Source organism: Haematobia irritans, chromosome 1 (assembly GCF_050003625.1).
Source record: "Haematobia irritans isolate KBUSLIRL chromosome 1, ASM5000362v1, whole genome shotgun sequence".
Taxonomy (NCBI): Eukaryota; Metazoa; Arthropoda; class Insecta; order Diptera; family Muscidae; genus Haematobia; species Haematobia irritans.
The window spans coordinates 94,282,476-94,291,923 of record NC_134397.1 but is presented as its reverse complement, the minus strand read 5'-3'; the positions used below and the strand labels follow the sequence as shown (position 1 = coordinate 94,291,923).

General features: G+C 29.6%; 1 long non-coding RNA gene across 1 annotated transcript; it reads right to left on the bottom strand.

Moving 5' to 3' along the window:
* Positions 1 to 5,090: 5,090 nt before the first annotated feature.
* On the bottom strand, positions 5,091 to 5,421 carry LOC142240135 (uncharacterized). Its single transcript, XR_012723175.1, has 2 exons — positions 5,361 to 5,421; positions 5,091 to 5,265 (listed from the first exon to the last, which is right to left on the bottom strand). It is a non-coding gene; the product is annotated as an uncharacterized LOC142240135 (long non-coding RNA).
* Between the last annotated feature and the right edge of the window lie 4,027 nt (positions 5,422 to 9,448).

Below are 9,448 nucleotides of genomic sequence, written 5' to 3'. Positions count from 1 at the left end.
CTTTTAGCTGGAAATGTTATTGAATAGCTTGTAACTGGACATGACATAGAAAATCTGGAAACGAACGACGAAATGGCAGTGCTTGGTGATTTGTAGAAATTCGAAAGAATTTGGCAACGGCCAACCGACATATTATTGTTGCAATGCATATATTTGTTTTCGCTTGTGAAGGAGATCGTGGAAGTAGAGAACGATTGCGACTTTTTCATGGTTTTTTGTACGACGAGGATGTTGTTGAATTTAAGGAACAGGCAGAATTCATTAAAAACAATTTGTGTGCAGTTGATCTAGCTTTAATTTGCAATGTGTTGGGAATAGAATACGACGTTGACGACTTGTTTACGCACATATTTGCAAATGTTAAGAATGGTAGATTGTTAAAACGACGAATGGCATACGGACAGTGTTGCCAATTTGGTGCTTTTAGCACCAAATTTAGTGCTTTTTGATTTCTAAAAAGCACCAAATTGCCTTTTTGGTGCCTTTTCAAAAAAAGCACCAACTTGGTGCTTTCTGGCATTTTCATTTAGTGCTTTTGGTGCTTTTTTTATTTTGAACAGTATTAAGTTTAATTGATACAAAAATTTTGATTAGACTTTCAAGAACCGAAGAAACTCAAATTTATTGCCAAATATAGAATTTGATTGTTATGAAGTTGGTATTGATTATTTTTTAATTAATATTGTTATTTAGGGTATTCTGTAGGAAAGTCGGGCGATGAGTGTCGAATTTTTGAATTTGGTAAAGATGTCATTAAAAACGTTTGTATTAAATTCACAAAAGCACGCACAACTGAAATAAGACTCCTTCCATATATTAATATTTTGAAAGTTGAAAAACATCACTGATCAAAATGAATTGGACGAAAGCATTAAAACTGACTGACAAACAAAGTGTATACTTGAATGTTGAGTACTAAGTTCGAGTTTTGCCGCTAAAGTGAAAACTATATCAGTAAAAAAGGCATAAAATTATGCATATTTGCTGCAAATTTTATTATAACTTGATGGGGAATAGCCAAAAGCAAAGTTTGTATTCCTTAAAATGAATTATTAAAGAAATTGTAATTGTCAAAAAGTGACTATTTTAGCAGCTAAACTCGATCTTAAAACTACATCTTCTGAAGTTTTTTTTTTTTTTTTTTTTTTTTTTTTTTTTTTTTTTTTAGTAGAGCATTTAATTTTCGATTTTGTGGTGGAAGGTGGTATGTTAGAATTTATAATATATTTTTGGTGCTTTTTGGCCTTGGGGAGTTGGCAACACTGCATACGGATAACAACGACGACGCAGTTTCTAGTTTGAGTGAGAGTAAACACCGCAGTTTTTCAAGGTGGTGATGGTGTTTGCTTGTGTGCTGGAAGATACGCAACAAAGTTTCAACATAATGCTTAGTACTAAGTTCGTTTCTTCGAAAAACGAATATCTTCATCTACACGCGAAAAAATAATTCTTTCCTTCCAAACGAAATTTTAGACAAAAAAAGTTCGTTTCTCATTTGCTTTTCGTTGAAAGGAAGTGTAGTTGGAAGTTTGTGATAAACTTTTATTCTTTTCCAGGATGTAAAAACAATTTCATAAAGACTACCTCAAAAAAAATTTCTAGCTAATTGCATTTTCCCTCACATCTTTTTCACTTCCACGAAGTTTTTTTAGTTATTAGCACCTTTTTCTGTAATACAAGCTATGTAGCCGTTGTCATCAATAGACAATTACCAATATAAGTTATATTTATATAGCATAGCTTGCGGCGCCCACAAGCCGATTAAACAAAGTTTATTTAACAGAAAAATACATTTAGTTGGGCACCGTGGAGCAGTGGTTGCTACGTCGGAATTGCATGCCAAGGGTCGTGGGTTCGATCCCTGCTTCGACCAAAGTTTTTTTTTTTACATATTTTCCAGATATAGTCTGAAGATTCCGAAAAAATGTTCAACATTACATTCTACTATATTACATTTTTACTATGAACTGTAAAATGTGTCTTATTAAAGACCTAGACCCAGAAAAGAACAGTGTTTGATATAAACGAAATGGACTGTGTTGTTGGTTCAAAAATAACTTTTTTTATTGAAAAAATAAAAATTTTGTAACAAACGAATTTTTTTGGTGATAAAACTGTATACTTTTCGAAGCAATTCAAAAAACTCTAACAAAAGAAAAACGTTTTCGGTACACGCTTTGAAAACGTTTTTTTTTCTTTGCGTGTATCTCCGTAAATAGGGTCTCAAACGCAGGGATGTTAACATATTTATGCGAAATAATATGTGCGAAAATCCAGGGATGTATAAATATGTGTTTAAAAATGCTCAAAGCAAAGATTTCGCATTTATTCCGCACCAACGTTTTTATATGGAGTATAACAGTTTTTCGTGCGAAAATGTGATCTTAGTACTAGGATTACCGAAGAAAACAAACCATCAATAAACAAAGGAATAAGAAAACGCATGCAAATAGAAAAAAATCAGAATGTAAACAAAACAATGAAAGTTTGATGGCACAGTGCTGTACAACGAATGTTAGCACAAGATTTTCTATGAGTTTTCGAGAAATAGAGGAGCCAATCAGACCATTAAATCTTGAATCGAGGAAACGGCTGAAGTCATGGGATGGGACGAATTCCAGAAATATGTGTTTGGTAAGAAATCGCTAAAAGGACTCGCTAAACTTTTTATCTCTAGCGAAACGGGAATCACAACTTGGAATAAACTACAAGAGTCTCTGATAAATGAATTCGGACAGAAAATGAACACTGCACAGATTCACAGATTGTTGCATGAACGTAAGATTGGTAAAGAAGAAAGCGTGCACGAGTATTTCTTGCATATGAAGAAAATAGCTTCACGTGGTGTGGTGGGAAATATCGCATTAATCCAATACGTGATTGACGGCATCAGAGACTCAATGTCAAATAAAATGATTCTCTACGGCGCGACAAATCTAAGCGCATTTAAGATGAAGCTACGATGTTATGAAGACATGTGGGTGCGACCAGAAAATATTGGTGAAGCAAAACAGAACAAGGTTTCATGTTATAATTGCGGTTCAAAGGCCCACACGCCAAAAACAGGCAAGGACAAGGCGAAGCGTTTAAAGAAAATGTTCGCCAATTAGTCTCAGATGTCCTAATGAAAAAGGAAATTAAATTTGGGGACAAGTCATGGTATGCTTTATTTGATACTGGCAGTAAATTCAACGTTGTGTCTAAGAAGATTTACGAGTCATTGGACATGCCCGAACTAAAGGAGTAACTTTTTGGTAACTTTTCATACAGAGTACGACTCTGATGACGATGAATATTACGATTTAAATTTTCACGTAGTGCCAAATACGTGTACCGACGAGGAAATAATTCTTGGATGTGACATTTGCAAACATGTAAAAATAACTATTACTTCAGATAGTTTAGAAATTAATAAAATCAAGGACGTGACGAATCAGGAGATCCATAGCATTATGGTCATGAATGTTTGTGATGATAACGATCAAGTTTTGGATATCGATGGTTGGGTTAGGTGGCAGCCCGATGCATCAGGCTCACTTAGACTATTGAGTCCATTGTGATACCATAGTGGTGAACTTCTCTATCACTGAGTGCTGCACAGAAAAAAAAGTGTCTCGTAAATTTAAGAAGATTTTTACAATAATTTATTACAAGAATTTTCCAGAATTTTAGTTCATTTTTCGTATCTTCAACGAAAATTAACTACTCGAAAGGAAATTTTACAAATTCTAAGTAGCAATCGTTTAGTTCATGGCCTACAAAATACGATGGAGATTTCCTTAAAAAATTTCTTAACTGGTAGTTAAAAATTCGTTTGTCATGCTATAAAACTACTTGTGAAATGTAAAGTATTTTCTAAATAATAAGTGCAATTTACTATAAGATTTTTTTGTATGAGAAAATATTTTTTTACGAAAAATGAACTTGAAAGTGGATAGCAATTTCTTACTGACAATTCCTATAGTTAATAATTGTTGGTAAAAAATTACCCGATGAAATATTTTTAGTTCACATGTAATTAAATTTATAGACATTTTCGTCAAAAATGGTAGATAACATTTCATGCAAATTTTGTAAACTTTAAGTTAAACGTTTCATCGTTCATAAACTGGTGTGCCTTTACGAATATTATTCTTAGAGTAAATTGTCAGCAGATGCGATGAACTAATGCATAGTACAGAGATCTTTATCGGAATAGTGGAATTTGATTAATGTAAAGATGATGTTACTTGAGTTTTGCTGTGTATACATGAGCGTGGGGTTATTTTTATTTTTGTTCATTTAGTGGTTTGTGTGTGCGTGTGTTTGTTATTCGTTGATGGTTTTTGGCTGGATGAGGTGTTGTTTTCAATAAAGGCACATGTGTTTTTGTTGTTGTAGGGATGCTTTGGCTTTGCTTGGTTTTGTTTGGCATGCTTCAGTTGTACAGTTGGCGTTGGCGTGGGTTGTTGCATCTTTTAAGCAGGTATGCAACAAGGGAATATAAAGGCATGGAATATTTGGATTTTTGAGACATATATTCGTGTTTGTTTATTAAACCTTTTAAATGAAAGTTATTAATATTTTATCGGTAGTTAGAAAAAAGTTATTAAAAATATTTAGTAAAATATGTTGAAATTGAAGGTGTATTGAAATTTTCATTATTCAATGTAAAAAATTAATATTCAATTCCAGATGAATTTGGAAATTTTTTGTTATACACTGAAAAAACAGTGAACCCTTTTCCATTGCAAAATGAACTAAACTGTAGTAATATTGACCATGATTTAGCCCTTAAGATTTTTTTCAACTTGTCTAGTTTACAATTTTCTTGAATTTTAGTTCATCTATAACATTGTAGTTTAGTTCATTTTTACAACACCATAAGATTTATATACACCTACCAAGTTAAAAAGTCAGTATTATTTTGGTTTACTTGCTTATTTTGTGGGAAACCCGATAATAAAAATTGGTTAACAGTCTCTTTAAACTGTCGACGACTAAACTATTTTTAAATCAATCATTCCACAGTACAGAGAAATTAAATAATTAAAGGAACAACAAACCGTTTTACTATTATGAGAATTTTCATACATTAAAATTAAACTATCTTTAAGCAAAAGTACTTTATTATAAAAACTTATGATGAAAATTCTTAATACAATGTTTTTTGTGAATAAAAATTATGACCACATGGAAAAGAGAGTAGTTCATTTGAACCCGCTGTTTGGACATTTTGACTTATCCTTTTTTTATTCATCGTAGGTAATTTTTTCACATATCTTGCTGAAAAAAAATGGAAACAATAATGAAAATTAATAAACATTAATACCATGTAATGAAATATAATTTTTAATTCTTCATTTTAGCTTGTAACTTACCATATTTGGGGCATTTTATCAAATGGTGTAAGGAATTCAACTTTTCTTTGGAAAACGTATCTCATAAAATGTGTACCTGAAACAATTAGAGAAATAATGAAGTATTCTAAATAAACTCATAAAACTGCGTTGTTATCGATGTGAAAGATATAATAAAATAAATATTCTAGTTGAAAGAAAGCCAAAGTTTTAATATAAAACTTACCAATTCTCTATTAAATTGTACGCTGAGGGGAAATATAAAAAGTTGTCCAAATTTATTTGGGTTACTCTGAAATTAAATATTAAATAAAATTATTAAATAACTTTTCAAAAAATCTAATGAAAAAAATAATAATATGCATAAAAAACCAAATATTCTTGATATTCCTAGACAGTCATCAAAATGACGACACGTAATTTCATTTTCGATTTAAAATGCATTTTAGTCTATTGGGAAATGGTAAATTTAAGTTATACTAATTCGACCGTTTTATGAATTTTTGTTTTATACTACTTAAAACCAAATTGAATAAGAAAATAAAAGCAAGTTTGGTTCACTTTTTCGCTCACGATGAAAATTATATCGTCTTGAAATCAGCCGTAGTCAAAATGACGAAGGATGACGTTAATCTACAAAAAATAAGGATGGCTGTCCAGGGTTAAAAGAAAGTTAAAGAAAACTTACCAATTCACTATTAAAGTACAGGCAAAGGAGTACTAAAAATTTGTCCAAATTTTAAGGGGTTATTCTGAAATTAAATATTTATTTTTACATTAAAAATATTACATTAGTTTCCAAAAAAATTAATTAAAGAAATACTAAAATAAGGTATTAAAAACCTGTAATTTTGATGATAAAAAGGTCATAAAAACGTAAATATTCTAGTTGAAAGAAAGTCAATTTTTAAAAGAAAACTTACCAATTCTCTACCTTTTTAAATTTGTTTGAATCCGTCTGGAGTTGCTCTGAAATTAAATATCGCTTTTACAACAAAGAAAAACATTAAACTGGTTTCCAAAAAAAATAATTAACAAATAATAATATACATAAAAATATTCTTTTCAAAAGAAAGCCATATTAAAAAAATACTTACCAATTTATGAATAAACTATATGCTGAGATATTACAAAAAGTTTCCAAATTCATCTGGAATTGAATATTAATTTTTTACATTGAATAAAGAAAATTTCAATACACTTTCAATTTCAACATATTTTACTAAATATTCTTAATAACTTTTTTCTAAACTACCGATAAAATATTAATAACTTTCATTTAAAAGGTTTAATAAACAAACACCAATATATGACTCAAAAATCCAAAATATTCCATGCCTTTATATTCCCTTGTTGCATACCTACTTAAAAGATGCAACAGCCCACGCCAACGCCAACTATACAACTGAAGCATGCCGAACAAAACCAAGCAAAGCCAAAACATTCCTACAACAACAAAAACACATGTGCCTTTATTGAAAACAACACCTCATCCAGCCAAAAACCATCAACGAATAACAAACACACACACACAAGCCACTAAATGAACAAAAATAAAAACAACCCCACGCTCATGTATACACAACAAAACTCAAGTAACATCATCTTTACATTAATCACATTCCACTATTCCGATAAAGATCTCTGTACTGTGCATTAGTTCATCGCATCTGCTGACAATTTACTCTAAGAATAATATTCGTAAAGGCACACCAGTTTATGAGCGATGAAACGTTTAACTTAAAATTTGCAAAATTTTCATGAAATGTTATCTACCCATTTTTGACGAAAATGTCTATAAATTTTAATTACATGTGAACTAAAAATATTTCATTGGGAAATTTTTTACCAACAATTATTAACCATAGGAATTGTTAGTAAGAAATTGCTATCCACTTTCAAGTTCATTTTTCGTAAAAAAATATTTTCTCATACAAAAAAAAAATTTATGGTAAATTGCACTTATTACTTAGAAAATACTTTACATTTCACAAGTAGTTTTATAGCATGACAAACGAATTTTTAACTACCAGTTAAGAAATTTTTTAAGGAAATTTCCATCGTATTTTGTAGGCCATGAACTAAACGATTGCTACTTAGAATTTGTAAAATTTCCTTTCGAGTAGTTAATTTTCGTTGAAGATACGAAAAATGAACTAAAATTCTGGAAAATTCTTGTAATAAATTATTGTAAAAATCTTCTTAAATTTACGAGACACTTTTTTTTCTGTGTATCTCAGCGTACAGTTTAGTCATAAATTGGTAAGTATTTTTTTAATATGTATTTCTTTTAAAAAGAATATTTTTTATGTATATTATTATTTGTTAATTAATTTTTTTGGAAACCAGTTTAATGCTTTTCTTTGTTGTAAAAGCAATATTTAATTTCAGAGCAACTCCACATGGATACAAATAAATTTAAAAAATAGAGAATTGGTAAGTTTTGCTAAAAATTGGCTTTCTTTCAACTAGAATATTTACGTTTTTTTGACCTTTTTATCATTAAAATTACAGGTTTTTAATACCTTATGTTAGTATTTCTTTAATCAAATTTTTTGGAAACCAATGTTATATTTTTAATGTAAAAAACAAATATTTAATTTCAGAATAACCCCTTAAAAATTTGGAAAAATTTTTAGTACTCCTTTGCTTGTAATATAATAGTGAATTGGTAAGGATTCCTTAACTTTCTTTTAACCCTGTACAGTCATCCTTATTTTTTGTACATTAACGTCATCCTTCGTCATTTTGACTACGGCTCATTTCAAGACGCTATAATTTTCATCGTGAGCGAAAAAGTGAACCAAACTTGAATTTATTTTCTTATTCAATTTGGTTTTAAGTAGTATAACACAAAAATTCATAAAACGGTCGAATTAGTATAACTTAAATTTACCATTTCCCAATAGACTAAAATTCATTTTAAATCGAAAATGAAATTACGTGTCGTCATTTTGACGAATGATGACTGTCTAGGGTTAACCATAATATTTTTTTGCATATTATTATTTTTTTCATTAAATTTTTTGGAAACCTATTTAATAATTTTAATTAATGTAAAAAATATATATTTAATTTCAGAGTAACCTAAATAAATTTGGACAACTCTTCAACTTTTCATATTTCCCCTCAGCGCACAATTTAATAGAGAATTGGTAAGTTTTATATTAAAACTTTGTCTTTTTCCAACTACAATATTTATTTTATTATATCCTTCACATCGATAACAACACAGTTTTATGAGTTTATATAAAATACTTCATTATTTCTCTAATTGTTTCAGGTACAAATTTTATGAGATACGTTTTCCAAAGAAAAGTTGAACTCCTTACTCCTTGATAAAATGCCCCCAAATATGGTAAGTTACAAGCTAATATAAAGAATTAAAAACTTATATTTCATTACATGGTGTTAATTTTTAACAATTTTCATTATTGCTTCCATTTTTTTCCAGCAAGATATTTGAAAAAATTACCTACGATGAATAAAAAAAGGATAAGTCAAAATGTCCAAACAGCGAGTTCAAATGAACTACTCTCTGTTCCACGTGGTCATAATTTTTATTCACAAAAAACATTGTATTAAGAACTTTCATCATAAGTTTTTATAATAAAGTACTTTTGCTTAAAGAAAGTTTGATTTTAATGTATGAACATTTTCATAATAGTAAAATAAATAAATAGATTTGTTGTTCCTTTAATTATTTAATTTCTCTGTACTGTAGAAGGATTGACTTAAAAATAGTTTAGTTGTCGACATTTTAAAGGGACTGTAAACCAATTTTCATTATCGGGTTTCCCACAAAATAAGCAAGTAAACCAAAAGAATATTGACTTTTTAACTTGGTAGGGGTATATAAATCTTATGGTGTTGTAAAAATGAACTAAAATACAATGTTATAGATGAACTAAAATTTAAGAGAATTATAAACTAGACAAGTTGAAAAAAATCTTAGGGGCTAAATCATGGTCAATATTACTACAGTTTAGTTCATTTTGCAATGGAAATGGGTTCACTGTTTTTTCAGTGTGAGTTCCATGTTAAGCTCAATGACAAGGGACCTCCTTTTTATAGCCGAGTCCGAACGGCGTTCCACATTGCAGTGTAAC